This window comes from Amblyomma maculatum, chromosome 7, assembly GCF_055883805.1.
Source record: "Amblyomma maculatum isolate TAMU_Amacu chromosome 7, ASM5588380v1, whole genome shotgun sequence".
Lineage (NCBI taxonomy): Eukaryota > Metazoa > Arthropoda > Arachnida > Ixodida > Ixodidae > Amblyomma > Amblyomma maculatum.
Genome location: NC_139350.1, coordinates 21,083,777 through 21,107,092, shown reverse-complemented (window position 1 = coordinate 21,107,092; position 23,316 = coordinate 21,083,777). Strand labels below are relative to the sequence as shown.

General features: G+C 44.5%; 1 long non-coding RNA gene across 1 annotated transcript; it reads right to left on the bottom strand.

Moving 5' to 3' along the window:
- Positions 1-2,392: 2,392 nt before the first annotated feature.
- Positions 2,393-20,653, bottom strand: LOC146182794 (uncharacterized). The gene is made up of 3 exons (XR_014708392.1): positions 20,539-20,653; positions 9,237-9,355; positions 2,393-2,664 (listed from the first exon to the last, which is right to left on the bottom strand). It is a non-coding gene; the product is annotated as an uncharacterized LOC146182794 (long non-coding RNA).
- Between the last annotated feature and the right edge of the window lie 2,663 nt (positions 20,654-23,316).

The window sequence follows — 23,316 nt, the reverse complement described above, 5'->3', positions numbered from 1 at the left end:
TTAAATGCTCATATTCCTACCATCCACGCTACACCATTATTAAAGGATACCAGGTCAATAACATGTGCTATTTTTGCGGTCCTTATGAGCGTGAAAGCATGCTCACTACCGCAGAGAACTTGGTGCCAAGGTCAATGCCATGTAGTGGGCCACGTCATGAGTAAAGAATGTGTCGTTACAGCTTCATGTAGCTGTATGCTCGGATCGACGTCGAGTCACGTGGTCCTCGCTTGATAATTTGCTCACACCTACGCTCGCAGCTGCAGTTCCGAGCCCTGCATCACGCACTTACAGTCGTGACGTTCGGTGCTGGGTTAAAGAATACGCACCGGCATTCGCGCAGGCATCTGTCGCAGAGGCATGACACAGTTTTGGCTTGCAGAGGCCCCCAGAGTCTTATATGAGCTCTGTGTCTGATATCCTCTATATAAAGTGTGAGAAACCCAGCGGGAACCAGGCACACTCAATTAGCGCGGAGACAGCACCAATGGAATCGACAGGAAAAGAATGATTTTTATTAGTTCTTTTCAACGCTGGTGACACCGTGCTACGACTGCTCGTCCGCGCAATTGAACGGCCAGCAACGCTCCTGAAGTGTGATAAGCTCCTTCAACATCTTGAGTACATCTGGAGGAAGGTCTCGTTCATGAAAGAACATGTGTGTCAGGCGCGTTTCCACCTCATTCAGCATCAATGGAGCCATCAGTTGAATGCTCTTTCCCGCTGAAAGCAGTGTCTTGTAAACACAGTCGCCCTGCAAAGAAGAGTACGCTATAAGATATTACGAGTCACTACTTACCTTGGGATTGTCGTGAGTGCCTATGTTACTGGTCGGAATAATAAAGCACGAAACCAGAATACATTTTTATTCTACATGTTTGATGCGAAGCCTACCACAGGATACAGATAGCATTATTTAGTGACCATGGAAGAGCATAATGCAGAGAAGGAAGAAAATGTTAAGGATCACATGAATTCAAAATCGCATGAAAAGAAAAAACACGAAAGGGGGAAAACAACAACCAGCGATCAGCAACCAGCGTTCAACAATCCAGCCCTCAAGAACTCATTTCTCGCAGAAACGTTTATGGCATGTAGTGCGTAGATAACAGTTTTCGACAAGCAGTAGGTGTCCAAAGGAAACAAGAAAAACATTGCTTTTATTTCTTTGTAGTAATTTAGTCAGCTAAGAATTTTTTCTTCGTCGAGTTTCCTAAAGCCTGTTCCCACAGTGGAATAGGGTACTGCGCAAGCGTCAGCGCTCGAATCATACTAATTTGGGATCATTGTGTAAGGATAAGAAATGGACCCTAGGAGAATAACAAGTGATAAAATTCGGATACTGTGGTTATCAGCTTCTATATTTCAGTGGCCCGGACTGTTCAATCAGGAAGGGATGGAACAAAGAGCTGTTTTCCAGCCGCTACCGCAAGCTGAGCACTGATTATCGCATAAGAAAGCAAACATTTATCCCTAATGTGATCCGAAACCCTGAGATTATTTTCGTCGCCTAGACGTTTGCAGCGAAAATGGGCTTAATAATTTGTATCGGGCAAACACCTGACATTTGCATCTTATTTTGAAGAAGTTAAAATGTTATCCACTTCTCAAAATCAAGACCTCAGTATAGCTTTAGATAGCTGTAAATTTTTCTGTAATTACTATCAACATCCGACTATGACTCCAGTGTCTGCAGCAAGCATTACGCATATTTATTATTAAAAGCTAGAGAGAAATTTTGGCATCAATTTTTCCCCTAACTGAGAAGCAATAGAGGAGTGCTTCCTTTTTATTCTTACTGCATAATTCCTATTGAACTACCGGACCGATGGTGTGAAATTTTCATATAGAGCCCGGACGCCTCTGGCAATAAACCTCGCCAAATCGCTTTCAGGATTTATATGCAAATTGAATAAATAAAACTAAATAGTTAATTTTGCTGATGATTGTCATCCTTAGCCAGTGCTAATTTTTTTGTATTTGTGTACTGTCTTTTTGCTTTTATTTTTTTTGCCACCATTTAGGTTTAGTTCTGCCCTGTATTAGTACTGTGGCACTACTGTCTGGTCCATGCAACCCACGTAGAAAGATGAGGTTTATTTCCTCGCTTTAAAGGTGAGATGTTTTAAAAGGGGTTAAGCATAAAAATACAGTATGTAGCATTCGTCCTGCGTAAGTTCTCAAAAACTTTTCCAGTCAAATTGCCACCAAGATTTGATGAGCTGCTTTGGACAGCAGAGTTGTCCCGGACATATTGACACTCAACCAACGTGTCAAAAAAGAAACGTTTGGCAGATATGTTGTTATAATACCACGCCATCTTTCGTTATCTCTCGCTGATTCGAAGATTAATCCGCGTGACCGCAAAATTCTTCTGCACGCACTAACCATGGCGTAGCGGTCTTCTCCCGATGAGGGCAGCATCCTCAAGCAGCAGCAGCACAAAAGCTCCGCGATTCTAGAGGAAAATATCCGGAGTTCCAACCTGGTGGCCATGTCCCTTGTGGTCATCGATACGAGAAGTTTGGCAATGAAGTCAAGGCCTTGTTCCTCAATGCGTGATACCCTTCGTTCGAATCCGATGGTGGTGCACTGGTAAACAGTTCTCCGAAGTTCGTAGAACTCACTCCACAGGTAGTCCAGAAACATTGCTCTGCTCTCCTGCTGTGAAAGAAAAGGCTCAAAATTAAAGAAAATGTGAAAGAGCACTTTTTGTCATCGAGAAAAAACTACTATTTAATAGTGTCTCCATATCAAATGGCAATCGTGGTAGATTATATAGCAGGGTTGACCAGAAGCGAACTTCTGGGTATAAACAGGAGTCTATAAACACACTGACGGAGCTGTATTTTAAGCAATCGCCTCACAAAAGCGACCAATCAAAATAATTTTTTTTTGTGAATTCATCACAGATGCTGCTTGAGTTCTTCGTTATCACCAGGAACCTCGTCACTATGTGGTAACGAATTCGGACGCCACCATACTGTAGCGTGTGCAACAGCAGCCGCTAGGCAGCTGCTTATCGAGAGTCTCGTGCGCGGACTTAAACAAGTGGCCCCGTGGCGTTCGATTAGAAGAGGCTGAAGTTGGCAGCTATCTCTCGGTGCTCTGGACCTGCTCTCCTGTGCCTGCTAGATCAACCCCCCTTTAAAACCCAACATTGTGGTTACGGGCCTAAACAGCTACGTGACAGTATAATGGTTCATCGGCAATCCAAACCAAAACTCGCTAATAAGTCGGTTAGCTATCAATGACCGATGCATCGAAACGCACGCAAATAAAACCCGGTTTTGACGGTGCAATAAATGTAGACCATTGACACTGGGGAGTATCAAACATGCTTCTATCCTACCATGGCTTAAAGAGGTTTCTAGTCACTGACCGCGCTCAACACAAATGACGTCTCTGGAGCGCTTTGGCTTCCTTGTTTACCATGAGCAACCGCCTGAACGTCCCCGACTTTTTGTAGCGGTTATCAATCTCATATATTTCGCATAGATAGGGCGCAATGTGGCATCATTCTTCTTTATTGCGTTGAGATTAGTCTCGGTGATTAGTGAGTCGAGATTTTCGAGGGCTGATACAATCTTTGCCATTGAAACTATATCGCCTTCGCCTCAGTTAATTTCGTGGCCAGTCGCCTGCATACGCTCGGCGACTGCGTTCGTTGTAACTTTTCCTTTTTGTACATCGTACTGATCATCTCTCTGTGACCAGTGAACTTAAGCCATGATTTCTGACTATACTGTATGTCATCGAACCCTCGACTACATATGTCCCAGCATATTCTGCTCAACGTGCTAATAGGCTTTTCGAAGGAGGCGAAAAGCAAGGCGCCCGTGTGCTGTGCGGTGTCAGTGCACGTTAAAGAACCCCAGGTGGTTGAATTTTCCGGAGTCCTCCACTACGGCGTCTCTCATAGCCTGAGCCGCTTTGGGACGTTAAACCAAACCAAGCCTAATACACCATGTCTTAAAAATTATAGATGCACAAACGACTAATTTCTTCCAGTGAAGCCGCGACGACACATTTTTAAATTTGGTATTCACTATTCACGGTTTTTCTTTTCTTAATTTTAATTTTTCTATTTATCTTACTTTTTGTTAGCTACCACTGACTATCCCATCAGCCCAGTGAATCGCGCACTAGCTATGGATGTGAAGGCAGAAAAAAAGAATTCACTGAAAATTCGTATATAGTGCTGCTATCCTCATATTCAGAAAGAAAAACAAATCACATTTTTCTCATGCGACTGTTTCACTTTTGTGATTGTTTTCTGTTTAGGTTTATTGCTTTTTTTTATGCTCGACATGCTGTGGCTCAAGGTAAAAGCAGAGAGGAATTGTCATTCCCGATTTTTACATTCTGATAAGGTTTTACAGCACAAAAAAAACACTACAGGGCGCTTTTGATCACTGAAGTGCGATGACGCGAAAGACGTTATAGTGTGATGGATCGTAGAACTCTACAACAGCACCTGTATCTTCCTCTCTTCTTTCACTCGCATATTCCTCCCTTCCTTTACATTAAATATTCCCAGGTGGTCGAAATTACTCCGTAGCCCTCCACTACGGCTCCTCTTTCTATTTGCACTTTCATTCCTACCTTCCTCCCTTCCATTACGGCGGGGTTGCGGTGTCCACAGAAAACAAGTGAGACAGTTACCGCGCCTTTCCCTTCCTATAAATAAATCAGTTTTTTTACATGGCGATACATGTGTCCGCGTAAAATTGTGACAAATACTGCGCTTTTCTTCCATCTAAATTCATTTGTTACGCCGCTGATGCCTTCTGTAATAATGCCTAATCCTAGACATCTTGGTCTGTTTGTGCTGTGGCGTTTAGTAAGCGCCACATGAATGGCGCAGCACGGAAGCATATGGATAAGATGCCCGATGGGATCAGCTTCGGATATGCAATAGTCTGGATCATTGTCCCTAAAGTCTGGTTGCGCGTGAAACGCCCAGACCGGGTTCATGAACGTATTAGTTTGTAGCCGCCTCCACGCGACAGCTTCTCTATTATTTAGTCTAACATCTGGCGGGGGTACCAGTCTACGTCCCAATTTATAATGGTCGATCATTTCCCCGTAATTTTGCAGACGCTCGTCGTATGCCCAGTGTTCGGGGGCCTCGACGGCTACCCGGAAGTAGAGAGCTCGGGCTAGCTCGTGAGCCGCCTCGTTACAAGGGACGGCAGCGTGAGCGGGTGTCCAAATTAACTGAATTTGCCTATTTATCGTTCTTTGGGTGAGGATTTTGGCCGCCTCCGGCGATATCCTCCCCTTCCCAAAATTTTAAATGGCAGTTTTGCTGTCGCTAATTATGAACTTGGCTTCTGTTCCTACGCAAGCTAGCCCTATCGCAACTTCCTCCGCAGTCTCCATGTTGCGGCCTCTGATGGCTGCCGCGGATACCGGTGCCCCTCGGCCATCGACTACCGAAGCTACCGCCGCAAATGTTCTGCCACTTGCCGCGTCAACATAGACTACTTACTTTGCTCCCATGTTCTTGAACCGTCGCTCTGGAGCTTAAGCTCATTTGGCCCTTATTTCGACATTAAATTCTGGATGCATATTCCTAGGCAAGGGGGGGACTACCAAGGCATTCCTGATTTCACTATTAATTGTGACTTTTTTTTTTTAACTGCCCTGTCTGGGTTGAGGCCTACTTTTGCAAGGATTACCCTGCCCGTCTAGGTCGTGCTTAGTCTCTCTAATTGGGAAACTCGCACTGCCTCCGCCAATTCTGCCCACGTTTTATGCACCCGAGTTCGAGCAGTCGTTCGCTCGAGGTACCCATGGGCAGTCCTAGCGCCTTCTTAACGCATCTTCGAATCAGGCAGTCTAACTAACCAGGTCATGACGCAGTTTTCTGGGTGGAGACACGATTTGTTTATTTTAAGTTCACGTCCGATCATGGTCGATGACTTCACCAGATCATTACGTCCCGTTCTCTGTGGAACGTCGCGTAGAAGGGTGACGCTTCTCGCAAACGGACGACTGTATGAGCCAATAAAGCCTTTCGCCCTAATATATCTCAGGCTATGACGGACATCGTACAGAGGATTTAATTACATGGGGTTACTAACTTGCACTGAGATCCGATAGCGCAAACGCTACTTGCGGCCCGCCTTCATCGAAACATGGCTGCCCGGCTGGGTCAAACCGTTTTCAGCGCCCCACTGGAGAGCCGCTAAAGCATCACCTGATTAGGCAGTGTCTCTCACACTTTCTTCCTGTGAAAACGTGTGCGGTAGGCACGTAACGTTGAAGCGACAGATTCGATATTGGACTTTACACCTTAAGTTAAAGAGGAATGGCTGAGTCTACTGCCGCGCGAGGCACAAGACACAATACCACAACAGCATTCAGAGCGAAAGTTACTATTCTAAATTCACGCCAACTGGGGCGAGACCCTGCCTGTTTTGTAGCTTCTCTTCAGGAATGCTGTACAATTACTATACACACTAAGGGGAACACAATAACGGCTATGCAATAGCAAAAAAAAAAACCTACAAAAACTTCACCTTACATGAGCTTAGTTTTTTATACATTGTGCTTTAAAAGAACAACAAATGAAGCAATTACAGTTTATGAAATCAATTATTCGTGTAAAGTCTTCCCGCGGTTGAACGTTTCGAGGCTCTTGCTCTGTTAATATGACCACTTGTGGGAAATATTGAATGCTATTCTAATACTCCGACATTGAGCACCGGCTTTCTTATGCTACGCTTCTGACAAGGCATATGTTGTGTAAGACAACCGGGCTTTAAAACAACAACATTTGCGCCAGGAAAACAAAGGCCAAGCATCCGGGTTGTTTTGCCGCACATTCATAAACTAAAACGAGGCGGTACTTAGCAGAGAGCACCACTAACGATTAAAAAGAAAAATCAAAGGAGCTCCAGAGCTCCAAATTGTAACACCATAGTTGCAAATACAAACTGGCGTTGGATTATTTCAAGCTACTCGACAACTTCTGAAACTGGATTTTTGCTCGACTCGAAATAAACAGCATTGAAACATCATTCAGAGACATTACATTTTCATATCTGGTTATTTTGGTAGAATGAGTGGGTTATTGCTCGTGACGAGGCAGTCGTGAATTTATCCTGGCTGTACCAAAGTCATTATTAGTGCGAAGGACGCCTGTAGTCATTCTAGCGCCATTACGAAAACTACACAATGAAAGTGTTGCTCGATCTCACTAAAAACACTTTCTCTGAAGTGCGCACTGCTGTAAGATAAATTACCCACCGGATGAAATGTAATTGGATCTAAGAATTTGCGTTGGGAGCTGGGAACGGCCTAGCTATCCCTTCTGTCGATTATGCCGCCACTACAACTGTAACATAGCTCGAGCTGTCATCGACGCGCCGTCGTCTCCATCACCTTCCACCAGTGCGCAAATGCTTTCAAACGTCCTGCTCGGTATAACTCGGTCAAAACCTTGTCAGTTTTTTTACTCATCAGCCAAATGATGAAACCTTTGTCACACAGTGATTAATCTAGCTGACGAAATGCGCAAATTGACTGATGCGACCTGAAGCGATAAGGTGGGAATGTTAACCAAGGACATAAAAGCAGGCTGTGGTACAGTTGCAAACGACTTGCCCATATTATAGATTCGATATGCGACTCATGGGCTAAGCTTGATAATGAATGATCTGAAAATTAAAGCTAAAGCCGTTATTGGCGGTTCTCTTTCTCTACAAGTGGATTAACACGTTCTCTTGATCTAAGTTGACGTTTTTATATATTCAGGTTTTGATAAGGAACTTGTAGTAAAAGCGCAAATTTTATCTCTACATTTTAAGCTGTAAATTTGCATGTATTATTTAAAAAGTACGCTTTTTGTTTTCATTAGGGCTGTGGTACATTTAGTGTACGGTGAGCCGTGAGGCGGCCTCGCGATCTGAAAAACATGCTTCCATTCTCATCCCGTCCAAATCGTCTCCCGAACAATATCAGCCGAATTTTCAAGCGAGCTCAAATCCTTTCCTTCCGTCACGGGAAAGGTAGTGACGAACTTGGCATAAGTTTGAATGTTTTGCCCTCTGGTAGGATAAAACCACAGCTTAAATTGCCCAACACAACCACGAGTCTTGTGTGAAGCGTTTGCGAACCCGGGGAAAAAGATGCCGCCGCCTCAGTGGAGTGGCCTGAAACCGGAGAATTATATTTGGGAAGTGAATAAGTATCCTCAGAGCTACCTATGCAGCCGATCATACGGCGTGTTAAATTTCCACACGCTCTCACGCTGCAGATTCATGTCGTAATCTCCATGTATTCCGAATGACGTTAAGTGGAGTAAAATATGCGAAAGCTTTCGGGGCAAACATTGGCACGTCTTAATTGGCCTGCTAAATTAAATCTCAAATGTTGCTTATGTTCAATGGCCAGGAAAAACTTTAGATTATAGCATCGGTTTGTGACTGCTTTTGTGTTGATGCAATGAGACTCCTTCTTTATCAGTCTCTGATTCTCCAACACATATCTACTTGAATAACACTAAGCCAGTAATGTATTTACTAGCATGATTTTATTTTTGTACGAAATAATTTGTTGTCGCCTTTCTACTAGAACGCATTTTTCTTGAAACCTTACGATATTAAAGAGCGGTCGGTTTCCTTATACTTTCGTTCTTTGCACACATATGTCGTGCATCAAAAACAGACGCCGCCGCTGTGCCTGGACCTCTCACGGCGGTGAGGTCCAGGTGGAGCCTAATGGCAAAGCCTGCGTCTAGTGCGGGACATCACTGCATGCTAACGAACAAGAATTCGAACAAATTATTCTGCAACCCTCCGCTACGTTGTTTCTCACAGCCAATATGAATTCGGCGATTCAACTAAATATATCCATGGGAAATACAAATAAGCATGATTATTTTTAGTAAACGATTTTGCACTGTTCGTTTATCCAAAGCATCGTACGAATGTGCACCTTGTTAAAGCCCTTCCGCGTGTCTTACATACACTAATGCGCGTAGAACAGATGCTGTGCGCTTCGTTTAATAATCGTGAATTTCCAGTGCAGCTACATCAACCCCTACACAAAATGGCTGCATTCACTCTAAGTCAAAGAGTCGCCACGAAGTTCCTCTTATGAGATATGTGTTTTTGTTTTGACGAAGAAAACTGTCCCGGCGGATAACAGCAAGTACAGAACTGTCGGCGTTCTCGTATTAAATGAGTAAGATTAGTCACAAGCGCTCGGCATCCATGCCTCCTTACCCAGATGACAGAGCATACGAAACCGATGGCATTCTGGTGGGTCCTGGGGTCGGCCTTTATCTTCGTCCACAGAACGCGTACCAGTAGCTCTATCTCGTGTTCCGTCAATAAATTTGGGTCTGCGGAAAGCAATGAACGTGCTGTGATAATGGCATGTGCTTGAATTTTCGTCTGCGAAGAAACTGACTACGTTCAAAGTTCTGGGCAGTGAACCTTGTTCTACTAGAACCTCTTCTGCCAACTGTGGTCATTACTTATCTCCTCTTGGGGATTAGTAAACCAGATAATGCTCGACTAACTAGCTAACAAGTTAAACTCATAAGGATACATGACGACAATGACAGATTTCAGTGCAGCACACTGTTACGAACCAGTGTAGGTGGCAATATTTAAAAAAAAATTGTATATTTGATGCTCCCAAACGTTTGCGAATGTACTGCTTGTTGTGAGTTTTCTGGTAAGGGAAGCAGAAAAATCGACGTTTCCACAATTTCTCTCCTGAACTTTCATAACTAGAGCCCAAGAGCGTAGACAAGACTAAATATACATGACACGTACTGCGTTGTTTTGTGTCATTTCAGCCATCTATGCTTTGTCAAGTTGGAGCTAGGTAACACATCATCAAATTGGCCAAAACTTTGTACTGATTTGAAAGTCAAGCAAATAAACATTTAATTGTGCGACAAGTAAATACAAAGTCCAAGTAGACACAGTTCGTGAACAAAATCACTGACATAAAAGCGGTCAAATATCCCCACTTCTTTAACATCCGTATTACTTCGAGATGCTAATAACAAATTAGTAAAACCTTGGCTCCCCTAAACAGCTGCGTTAATAAAAAAAAACCCTGTACTTTGTGTCCGCGGTAGCTTTAAAGTGATCATACGGATAGAGGAGCAAATAGCTGCGAGCAACTGTCCGACAGGTTCGCTTGTGTTAGATATGGTTATATACTTCGCTCTTTCAATAGAAGCGTGCAACACATTGTAATCAATATTTTATTAACCAGGGCGTATTCCACTACGTCGGTGCTCTGGGTGTATGTGTGTGGAGGGAAGAGGACCTAGATTGCATGCCACGTTTTCTTTTTTAGCAGCAGGGTGCTGTTAAGGGCGTGTATCCCGGAGTGGCTGCTGACTGAAGACTACTACTTCACTTCAACTCGTATAATTTCCGCTGTGCTGTACACGATAGCCATGTCCCTTCGCGTTTTATAGAGCCCTGTGCCAATGGTCTTTATATCCGGACAAACAATACGTACGGACGCCCAGAAGAGTGCGGCAAGTACAGAAAAAGGTAAAGCAGAGCAAACAGGCCTCTGCAGGTCTTGTATAGCAATTACAATAGGCGATTGAATAAACGCCGCGTTTTAGGTGGGGGGACATTGAATAACACCGCAAACCTAAAGGTATAAAAGCAATTTGCGGCAGAAGAGAGTCAATGAATTATAGTGCACTCAAGTGGTGCAGATAATAAATACAAAATTATTCAAATTACAAATATCAGGTGTAAAAAACCGCAGTTCGCAGAAAGAATTGAGGGCAACATTCATGTAATAGGGCTAAGCAAAATGAATGAAACATTAAAGCATTATCCTCACGAGCGTTCTCTGGCTATTATATAGCCGTTCTATAGATAATTCTTCGGAACTTCGACACCTGTGATGCGTCTTTGCTCACAGCATCACTAACGGACCTTCATTTTGCGTCCGGTTTCTCTTTTGTATCAAACGTTTGACACAACAATTCCGTGTGCAACGTTGCGGGTGTGTCATACCCCTGTACGTCCTAGCTGGCATGCATCTGCTAGTCCTGCTTCTTATTGGGATTCGAACCGTCGACATATGTACCTCCAACTGAACGCCTCAATCACTTTACTATACCACGTGACCCAGCGCCGCAGCCATTGTCAGAGAAATAGGAGTAAACGGTGCCCGCAAACGAGGACGACGAGGATGGAGAGGGAACTTTCAGAGAAGTAAAAATAACACACCGGCACATCGCGTTACCGGTCGCGTGGCGGCGCGCCACCGTCACAAGCGCGGAAAACGTGTGTCCAGCGCATTTCGACAGAGAACTTTCTTCGTGCGCTTATGTGTTTCTAATGTCTAAGCGTATTTCATTTGAATTAATTTATATCTCGTAACCTACAAGGGAAGGGGCGTGGAAAAAGCTGTACAGTGCAGCTTTTGGCAAACAGGCGTACAACAAATAAGCAGAATCTAACCAGCAATGGAAGTCATTTGCAGAACGTATTCGTAAAAGGTTTTCTACTCAATAGAGAAACAAATAAAGAAAGAGAGCGGTGAAAAATTTACTAAATTACATATAAGGTATTATACAATGCAAGCAAGTAAAAGTCACCTACAAGATGTACAATAGAATCAATGAAACAGAAGTTTGAAAACATCTATATGCACTACAAGCAGACAGAAGGTACCTGCAAGAAAATTATTTTTTGTGCGTCTCAACGGTAACCGGGATATGTCAACATCTTTTACGTAAAGCGTGTTCAGAATTCATGGTAATGTGTTTTTCATGTCTTGGAAACCAATCATTGATTCTGCTAGTCGAGGTGTACCATAGTTCAGGCTTGCGACATCAGCCACACAAACATGCGACATTCTCTGCATGTTTTGTGTGTGATTAGCAAGTTTACTAAAGTTATCAAGATTTTTAAGGATTCTTCTACGCACCATTTCATTAGTTTTACCTCATATAACTCAAATATTTGAGCCATATTATATGTTTCGTACAAGTAACCTGTGGGAGCTCCAAACTCCATATTGTAAATTGTCTGCAATGCACTTTTCTGCACACAAAAATACTTTGTTTATTAATTACAGTGGTTGTTTCTGACACCAAATGGGCATAGTTTAAATGTAACAAAAAAGATGTGTACAACAATGATTTTATTCAAGTAGGGACAAATTAACGATGTCCACTTATGATCATTAAGTTTTTTAATAAATTGTTCATTACATCATTTACATCACTATCCCAACTGAGGAAAAAATTAAAGTGATCCCCTAATATCTACATAGTTTGGACTATATCTTATTTCTCGCTGCCCTGCTGAATGTGTGGTGCGAACACCACGTCTTTGATCTGCGCTTTAAATAAAATGGCCTTGGATTTCATTGTATATATATATATATATATATATATATATATATATATATATATATAAATGAGTAATAATAGACCAGGACAGCAGAGCATTCAATGACGCATCTACTTGCTGTGCTACCTTCTCCGTAGAGCGTGATGAGAACAGCAGAGGCGCATCATCAGCATATAGTATAAAGTGGCCATCGTTGGAAGAATCCAGAGTGTTATTAATATAAAAATTAAAAGAAATGGTCCCAAGATGCTTCCCTATGGAAAGCATATATCTACCAGGATTATCTCTTCAAGTTAAGATCTAAGGTGTGTTAACTAAGATACTGTGCGCGGTATGCAAGGTAAGAATGAACGGGTTCCGGAAACCGTACTTCTCCAGCTTAGTTAGAAGCCCGCCGTAATTTATGCAGTCAAAAGCATATGTAAAGTCGATACATACACCCAGAAAACTTCTCTCTTTTCAAAACTCCTGAAAATATGTTTTTAGTTGTAGTTTAGGCAGACTCTGTAGATTTAATCTTTCTGAAATCGAATTAGGTTATGTGCATCGCCAGAAGAAGACATTATTTCATGAATTACTTTTCAAAGCACCTTTGAAAATACTGGTAAAAAGGACACTGGTCTGCAATAAGATAAACATTTCATGTCAATGTTTTTAAAAAGACCAATGACTACCTCTTTGCATATATATATATATATATATTTGTTGTTTTTTTAATTAGTACAAGGGCTAAAATATCAATCACCAGCTTTACAGGCGTTGTCTGTACATCATCGGCATCACACCATCTGCTATTTTTCACAGTCACAAAAAATTGAGACTGCTTCATTGCATGTAGTTGGGCTCATGTGCATTGACAGTTAATTATGAGAAAGGTCGTACATTCCTGAGCAAATGAATTACATAGCGCATTTCGCTCTACAGAAGAGGCATTGAAGGCCTCGCACATAATAGTTTCTACTGCGCTTCTACTACCAAAAACTATCTCATTGGGCGAATTATGGCTTTTGCGCAATATTAGCGCATTCAGTTTTACCCATGTCTTGCTCGAGCACCACAGCGAGATACAAACGCTGAATAATAATAACGATTCCCGACTTCTGATGATTTCTTATTCAATTTGTTTCTATAAATTTTGAAGCTCGAGAGTAAGAAGGGAAAATGTTTAAGCGTGATGGTTCATCGTTAACAAAGTAAAGCGCAAAAAACGACAAGAGCTTGTCCCGTCCTCTTCTCCTTTTTTGCCGTTGTTTGTACTTTGCTTTGTTCTCGAGAATAAGTCTAGCGCACGTGTTTCAATTAAGGACTTGAACATTTTATTCTTTGTTTTGAACTTGCGCAGTAATTGTGGCGTGATTCACTCTTTTCGAGATTCTTTGCTTTGGCTTCCTTGAATGTCGCAAGACTTTGGCTAGCGATGTTTTGAAACATACATGGGCATTGCGGTACATTAACACTTGCTTTGACCGTGAATAAAATTGGTAGGTGGTCACTAATCTCGTAGCAGAAAACTGCCGAAAGGATTCGGTCACTGTCAGTATTTGTAGTTAATAGATCAATTAGAGATTGGGAGCTGTGTGTGTCTCTAGTAAGCTTGTCAATTACATTTCTGCATTCGTTAGCAGAAATGACAGAAATAAAAGTTTTGAATGCTACGTCATCCACCAGCAGGTTTATGTTGAAATCACTGTCTAAACCGAAATCATACTTATTTTGTAACCCATCTACGAGAACCAGTCGAAGAAAGCAACAAGTTGGTCGAGATAGCCATCAGGGTGACAATAAAAGGCAGCAAGCATAGAACTACCAGATATCAGACACACCATTCACAGTCCGGAGTTACTAAAGAAAATATGGGTGTAAAGGTCAAACTACAGATTTTGGCTCATTCAAAATTAGTTATGGTTTAGCTCTGCTTAATCCTAGTTTAATTTCTAAAGCAATGGGGGGAGCTTCTTTTGCTTGCCACATTATTCCCCTATCATGCCTTGTCTGTGTAAGGAGGTACATTATTGGGGACACTTAAGCTTAAGCCCTTTAAGGGTATCACGCGAGAGCATACGCTACCAGCCCACATATAAAGTCACGCTTCAACCAAGCCGTACAGACTTGCCTGCGTGTCGTAGGGGTAACGAGAATGCAAACGGTTCTGGCAGGCTGATTCTGACATCACCTTCTTATATAAATGGAGCCACCCGGGGTGGCAGCTCCTGTCCGTGGCATAGAGGTAACGTGAATTGAAATGCCATGACAGGCTGATTCCACCGAGGCGAAGCGCGCTATCACCTCCTCTCCTCTGCCTGCGGAGCACACTTCTGGCTGGAGCGAGCTGCAGCGGCGCCGACGACGTCGACACCCACCTGGCGGAGCTCGTCTGAAACGGTTGCTAGGCAACGGCGGTTAAAGGCCATTCGTACCCACCGGCTATCGGCGACGCGACGAGGCGAAAGCTGACGTAATGTTGCTTTCGCAAAAACGCAAACACCACCGCCACGCTACTAAGCGAGGTTTACAAAGTAAGTGTTTAAATTTGTATCTGAACCAAACCTTGGTCATATGCATACCATATTTCTGTGAGTACAAACACTTTCATTATTTTAGCTGTGCAAACATTTAGTCTAGAGCAGCAGCTTTATTCATAGCAGATCTAACATTGGGTGAACAAAACCAAGATAGCTTCCAGTAAAAGCAGGATCATTTTCGATCTCGCCGACTGTTAGGTATGTTCCTGTGGCCATAGAGCCTGGGCTGTTACTGAAACATTGTCACGCCCAGGCATCACCTGATAAGGGCGTGCCACTTGCTCCTCCTCTCATTTGATAACATGCAGCTATTCCCGATCTTGACGCCTCCCGTATACTCGACCATCTCTGTACCACGCGTGCTGGTAATCTTGCTCAGTTGCCACATTTTGGCTGCTGACAGCAGCTCCTCATTGTACCTCCCCTTATTCTCGACCACAAATAGCTTCAATTCCGCACCATTCAGAAACGGCCAATGCTTTTCAAAAAGTAGAACATCAGCTAGCCCACATTCTTGTTTTATTACGCCGGAAAAAACTAATTACCAGCAGGTATGTGCTTCGTATGTGCTTCGGCTGCGCCGCCTGTCTTTACGGAGGCTCTGTAAGCAACGCGCAAGATGTGCGGAAAGTCATGGATCTGTGTTTAAGAACATGCAGCCAATCACCGTGCTGCCAATGCCCCATAAATGGCGCTTTACTCGATGCCGAATGGTTTATTTGTGGGGTTTAACGTCGCAAAGCGACCCGGGTAATGCGAGACGCCGTAGTGGAGGACTCCTGACATTTCGACCGCTTGGGATTCTTTAACATGCATTGACATCCCGCAGTATACGGGCTTCTTGCTTTTCGCCCCAGCGAAAAGCGGCCGCTAAGGCCAGGATTCTGTCCCGCATCCTTGGGCATGGTAGTCTAGCGCCGTGACCGGTACTCAATGCCAGGTTTTGAAAATGATTATTGCAGTGTTTAAAGAAAATGGTGTTCGCCACATGTATTTGACTTAATAAGAAAATGATGAATAAAGAAGTATCAGGCGTACACAAAGTCACGGTTCAAATATGCTGTAATCTCAAATACCCTAATCGCATAAAAACCCACGGGCTAACGCTCTTGCAGCTCAATAACTGTGAGACGGGGGTGACAACTCTTTTTATATGCGTCCTCTTCGATCTCTTCAATTCCATGTGTGAATGTGTATTGTGTAGCAATCCGCTTTTGATCGACAGCATGAATCCTAAGCACTTAGGGAAAGCACTGCAAATGATGCAAATGAGCGAGAGCCAATGCGGCGCGTTTTTAGTGCGCTAGACATCACGAAAAGAACCATCTTGCAAGAGAAGTGTCTGTAAAGAAACTGTAAAGAAACTATGTTGCTCATATTGTTACGAGGCGGCAAGCGATGAGAACAGGAGAACCGAAGACAGAGAAGATGCTAGGTGATCGTCAGATGACGTTTAATGAATCTGTGTGCGGGCCTAGCGGGCTCGCTACTGCCCGCGCCACTGCCCTCTTCTTCCTCCTACGTCCGTAACATGACCCGGGGCCACCGAGCGATCGTACCGATCGTAGACGAGGAAGTTTACCGATGATGATTCCTTGACGTGATGATGGGCGTGTCTGGATGCATGAAGCAGAGGAAGAAGAAAGAATAGAACGGCTTGCCGGTGCGATGTCTGATGCGTGCGTGATCCGCCTCTCCTGGAGCTGTCAACCATCCGTCACCAGAGTCCATGGGACCGATGGCTCGAGGTCACGTCGGGCAGCTTCGGCGGGGGTTGCGCGTTCGAGTCCATCGGTTGCTTCGGGTCATTTGGGTCCTTCGTCTTGGTTCTGATTGGTCTGTCTGTTCTCCTTGTCTTCAGACCCGGGCTGGGGGCTGGGCGGTGGTACTTGGTCAGGTGTGGGCTTGAAGGCCTGGGGCAAAGCTGCTCGGCGATGTCTATGGGCCCTCGGGCAATGGTCCCGGCTTACAGATGACGTCAATGCTCCAAGGCGAGGATGGGGATGACGTACGCCGCACCTCCAACCAAATGTTACGTGGCGGCAAGCGATTAAAATAGGAGAACAGAGGGCAGAGAGAAGATGCTCGATGGTCGTGAGATGACTTTTAATGAATCTGTGTGCGGGCCTAGCGCGCACGCTCCTGCCAGCACCACTTCCCTCTTCTCCCTCTTTCGTCCGTAACATATTTTGAAGAGTAAACACTCGTAACTGCCATTGTCGATTTTTTGTTTTTATTTTTGAAAATTACACAGAAGTTCGGTCTAATGCACACGCTTAAGCCAAAACAGACGGTGTGTTGTGAAAACGGTTACACTAGTACAACCCGCGTGCCAACACCAATAATGTCTCAAATAGCTAAAATTTAGCGAGCTTATATATTCCTTTGCGATAACTTATCTGACTTAGCCGAAAGCTCTGTTCTCGCGCTGGCACTGCTTAACGCTTTGCCAAAAAGCTCGTGTAAAAACTGCAGGTAGTTAGTAGGCTTGTAGGCAGTAGCAATATCATGGACTTTAATGAAGCAGCAGCTGTTGAGGACAGAATTAAGCAGATCGAACGAGTCACGTGACTAATGATGTAAATGTGCACCGGACACAATCTCTTCTGCTAATCTACCCATCCAAATCAGCCATTGCTGATGGAACGCGCCACACCCTCGGTCCACTCTCCCCTAAAGATCAGTCGTTGCCTCAAACCTGTATTTGTCCTCAGTCATAAATTCTCTTTCTCTGCCCTGTAAAGGGAGAAAACATGGCCCTCTCCGTTTTGGCACCAGCTAACCGAAGCTTCAGGTGGACATGCGGATGGATTTTTTAACTGAAGCGATCTATTGCAGCACTAGCATATCGCAGTCTGAAAAATATCCACCATTCTCGCGTAAGGAGGGAAGTTATGTGGCTTGTACTTTATATTATCCAAAGCTACTCGAGCGGCTAGAATGCGGCGTAATGAGGGATCAGCAATAATACTGCCGCAAAACCTTCAAAAGGAGAAAGTAATCGCGTACGCTAGCAGGTCTCTCACAAAAGCCGAAGTCAATTACTCGACGAACGAGAAGGAGCGCCTTGCGATCATCTGAGCCACTTCTAAGTTTCGTCCATACCTATACGACTGACCATTCAAGGTGGTAAGCGACTATCACGTGCTCTGCTGGCTGAGTAATTTGAAAGGTCCCTCCGGCCGCCTTGCCAGATGGAGCCTACGCCTTCAAGAATTTGACTTGACTGTAGTCTATAAGTCGGGCCGGAAGCATTATCCCGCGCTCCCGTCGACGCTCCCCCGAAAGACGATGACGACGAAGGACGATGACAACAGCGATCAGACCCTGAGCTGAAAGCGCTAGCCAATTACTTAGAAGGAAAGACCGCTTCCTCTCCTGGTGCATTCAGGCGACATTTATCATAGTTCGCGTTAAGCAACGGCCTCCTCGTGAAGAACTTCGCACCCAACAGGACCGCATAGCTTCTTGTAGTGCCTGAAAACCACCGGCAGGACATTCTGCAGGCGTTGCATTGCACGATGAGCCCACAGCATACCATCTCGGATTTGCGCGCACGTTGCGTCGAATCCAGGAGAAGTACTACTGGTTGAGACAGCCTGCTGAAGTTGCCCACTACGTGAAGACGTGTCGTGAGTGCCAACGACGCAAGACGCCGCCGATCAGACCAGCAGGACTACTAAACCAGATTCCGCCCCCAATCCGGCCCTTTCAACAAATTGGGATGGATCTCCTCGGCCTCTTTCACCTTCGCCTATGGGTAAAAAGGGGATCATCGTGGCCACTGACTACCTTACCCGTTACGCCGAAGCAAGAGCACTACCAAATGGTACCGCGGCAGAAGTCGCCAAATTTTTTGTCGAACAAATTAACTTGCGACATGGCGCCCCAGAAGTGCTCATCACGGACAGGGGAACGGCGTTTACGGCAGAGTTGACGCAAGCCATCCTGGAATACAGTCATACAAGCCATCGACGAATAACTGCGTACTATCCCCAGACCAATGGCATTACAGAGCGCCTGAATAAAACAATCACGGACATGATCGCCATGTACGTCGACGCAGAACACAAGACATGGGACGCCATCTTGCCGTACGTGATCTTCGCGTATAACACGGCAGTCCAAGAGACGACCAGAGCGACCCCGTTCAAGCTTGTGTACAGCAGGGAACTCACGATGACGCTCGACGCAATGCTGCCGCACGTAACCAATGAGGACAACCTTGACATCGCCGCCTACCTGCAGCGTTCAGAGGAAGCCCGACGACTCGCACGGCTGCGTATTAAAGACGAACAGCGCACCGACAGCCGACGATACAACTTACGACGACGCCACGCAGAGTACAATCCACGAGACCAAGTGTGGGTTTGGACTCCAATTCGCCGCCGTGAACTAAGTGAAAAGCTGCTGCGTCGATACTTTGAGCCACACAAAATCCTTCGCCGCATCGGACAACTGGACTAAGAAGTTATTTTCGAAGGTACAATAGCATCACAACGGCGACGCGCGCGCCCAGAAATCGCACATGCTGTTCGTCTGAAGGCTTATTACGCGCATTAAAAAATCCGCGGTGTTTAAACTTTGTAATGCGTCTATTTATCTACGTTTTATTTTAGAACATTGAGGCGATGTTTTTTTAAGGGGCAAGTAATGCCGCGAAACCTTCAAACTGTATTTGATGTTTTTTACTAGCCGCCGCATGCGGCCTTATCACTGTGATTCTGGCACGCGTATCAATCCTCTATCCCGCGTTTGTTCATGCTCGTCGCGATACGACGCGTTATAATTTCTTTGTCGCGAACGATGCGCCGAGATCTGTCTCGAAGATTCCGACCACTTGCGTATGTTTCTACAATGTTCCAGGTTGTGATAGTAGCAGTTTGCGACGTTATCTAGGTTGTTCTGAGCAGCTTTTAAAGCCTTTAAATTCAGCGTTGACGAGTGTGACGGGGTTTCTTTGTTCGACGAGCGACGAGCACGTTTGTTGCTATCGCCTCCGCCGAGTTGCTCAGTTTTTTTGCGGGCGCACGTCAGCCCAATAAAGAGTTTCTTCAGTGCAATCACCGACTCTTCATTTGTGTCATCAACCCTGGTCACCATCAAGTGACCATATCGGCCTTTGGACGTGCCATACGGCGCACTAAGACAACGCAATCCAAAAGCGACTTTACCATTAGCCTGCATCGAAAAGTGGCCGCTGCTGTCATTATTTCGACCCACCGTTTTTCGTTTCGAGCCGAAAGCAATAATGCCGCAAAGTTTCCGATAGGTGGGGAGAGAATATAGAAGCTCGGAGAACCTTGAAGTATTATAGTGGATCTTAGTATACCCCAGTGAGCGGGGCGTTTTCCGGGGCGAAGCAAGGGTGATTGGATTGACTACCACGGTAAGACCTGGCGTCAATACGTATGACAAAAAAACACTAATAAAAATTGGCTCTTTTGTCTCTAATTCTAACTTTCTTCTCAGTTAGCAACCACTGCTGGTTTGAGCGATTAAATTTTATCAGTTCATAAAATCTGTGGGCACGAGCGTAATATTTTCTCGCCCTTTTCGCGACTTCTACAAGCCTACCTACTGTCTTCCAAGAAAAAATGCGAATAAATTCAGAAGTTCTCAGCATAAGAGCTACATTTCTTTTCCAAAGGCCTCACCTCGGATGGCTTTTCCTACGACGCTGTCAGAATTTATGCCGTAATCCAGCTGGATGCCGTGGTTCCCCTCTTGACATTTTGCAAGGCTTGCGCTTGGGGAAGGCCTCTCTTGAATGGGGACCTCTGTGGGCGGGACCGGCCGATAGTCTTCGCAAGGTGTAAACTTTACAGCACCCCATGTCGATGACTGTAGCACATTCTGCGCATAAGAATCAGTGCGCAATGATTAAGTTGCTAAACCTCACTTTGATATTCGTAATCAATAATAAAATGCAGTTGAACGTCGTCAAACCGGTCAATGATAACTTACTGTAGCTCAGTTTGCCCAGCATTCGACATTTACACTTGCGTAAAAAAATGCTTACCAGAGCTGTGAAATTTATTGATTGAATTCAATAAATGCACGGAAGCTTGGTTGCTAATTACTAGAAAAGCAAGACGGAGGAGCAGATTTTATCCACAGTGTAAGCTGACACCGGAAGACGCGAGACGAAGTTTCACGTGCTTAAAAAACAGAAGCATCAATTTTCATATTTTGACTCCCCAAGCAGCTGTTCTGGTGTAATAATCAAAATGGCATATCTATGTCGCCAATTAACCACTTCAAGAAAAAAATAATTTTGGAACAAAACGGTCACCAGTCCATTAATTTCTTTAGAGTTGACCGACCATATCCCCTCTGCCTGTAAACGTTTTAAACCAGTGTGATATTGATTGAAAAGACACAAAGTCTCTCCTGTTCATTAAGTATCAATCCAAACTTTTCTGATTACGCAGTTTTGTCTTCTATGGCACTCCTTTTTGTACGCCACAGATTGTGCGTAGTGGGGGTTTGAAACCGAGCTGAGCTAATAAATGTATCTACTTTGCTACTGCTAAGATTACCAGCTTATCTGTCACACAGACACAGGATGACTAGCAGAGCAGGGTATCCTTTGAGAGCATATTTGCCGACTCTTATGTGACATGTGCTAGTGAATTCTCTTCACGCATCATGTGAAAGAATCATTTCTAATCTCTAATCTCATTTATTCCCTTGCCAAAGGTACGTCGTAATTACGATTTTAAAACAGTAATCGCCATTTGGAAACTATGGCAAAACAAGTTTTCTTGATGCCTACAGGTTTAGTTCCCGCCAGTACTCCAGTCCCCTTGTTGTTCTTGGTCATGACAGAGTGCATACTTTGCAGCAGACCGCAAAACGTTTCGGTCTAACTCTGGACAGGAGAAGCATGTGATAGGCATGATGAGCATTTTATTAGATACGTCTAGTGTAGCTCTGAGGAAGCTCCTAATTTTGTTTTATATACGCCCCCAGGGCCAGCTGTGGAGGCCTAGTCCCCACTTTCTAACCTCTGCCACTGAACCATTACAGTAGTCTGGCCGTTCGCATTTCCCCATGATTTAATCTCCAGTGAATGACCTTGCATGACTAATTTCAGGTTTAGTACTTAGCAGCAAGTGATTTAAGGTTACAAAGTCTCGTGCCAATGTACCGGTAAAAGAAAGAAGTGATCCAGCAGTTCGGATATAGGGTTCTTACGATGCGTACAGGCGGAAAAGGGGTGGCGTATAAATTTAGTGGTTTTCACTCTCAAGCGCGACTCGCCACGAGAGAAGTCATACTGAAAGCCTTTGGAAATTTCAACCCCTGAAGTTCTTTGTTATCAGTCCACATTGCACGATACACGGCAACAATGTTTCTCGCTTTCGTTCAAAGGCATCAAGGCAGTTATGATGGAGCTCGCGCTTTTTGGGTGCTTCAGTCCGGCTCCGTATCCCCTGAAACGCCGCCCCAAGTGGTGAAAAAATATTTTATTCATCTCGTATTTAACAGTGCATATTTGATGATACTGCAAAGCTAGGAATATTATCGTGTTGGGAGAGCGGATAGGCTAAATGATAAAGAAGATAAATTTTATTACGATCAACGCGATAAAAGACAACACACCCAAACAAAGGGTTTGAACATAACATACCGACTCTTGTACCTTAGGCCTGGAGTTAAAAGCCAATACCTGGCTCTGGTTATTTGTCGCATCGGGGCAAAAATGGTGCGGTTAACAATAGCAAGATTGGAAACGGGCAGCAGACCTGATAATGCTAAATAATTGTATGAAGATTTGCTTGCGAAAGCTGGCAAATAAAGCCGCTTCTCAACAGGGAAGTGATGATTAGGGGCACCTGTTTTGCTGTCACATTCAGGGAAACTTGTCCGTCGACCAGCATCCGCTCCACGAGGATCGGCTGTAGTGAAGGTACTCCTAAGGTAGGCGCACCAGGGCTTGGGTTCCGGCCGCGTCCTCGGCCTCGGCCTAGTGTTCGTCTGGCTGTAGCGAAAAGACCCGTAGAATCGCCATCACCTGCGAGTTCCATGAGGAGACATTTTCTACCCCGTAGCTTCCAGAGACTCATGAAAAAATTTCATCTTTCATACTTCTGACTTTCGCTTGGTAGTTCTATTTTCTACTTCCCATTAATTGCTTGTAGACTTTGAGGCAGCAGTTCATTTTTTACGCCTGAATGACTCCACTCAAAAGTGGTCATTCGTAAATCACTGTTTTCTCCAACAGTTTGAGGCCAGGAGTGAGAATCCTCTGTACCAGTGGCTTTGAAGCGATTCTCGCTGGGAGCCTTTTGGTTACGATTACTTTTTTAGAATTATCGCGCGAGCTGCCATTTGGATCAATATCTCAAAGCCCATAAACCACCACAACCATTAACCTTACGGTGCTTACGTATGCCCGCCTATTTTGTCTGTCATTAGGCCGATTCAGA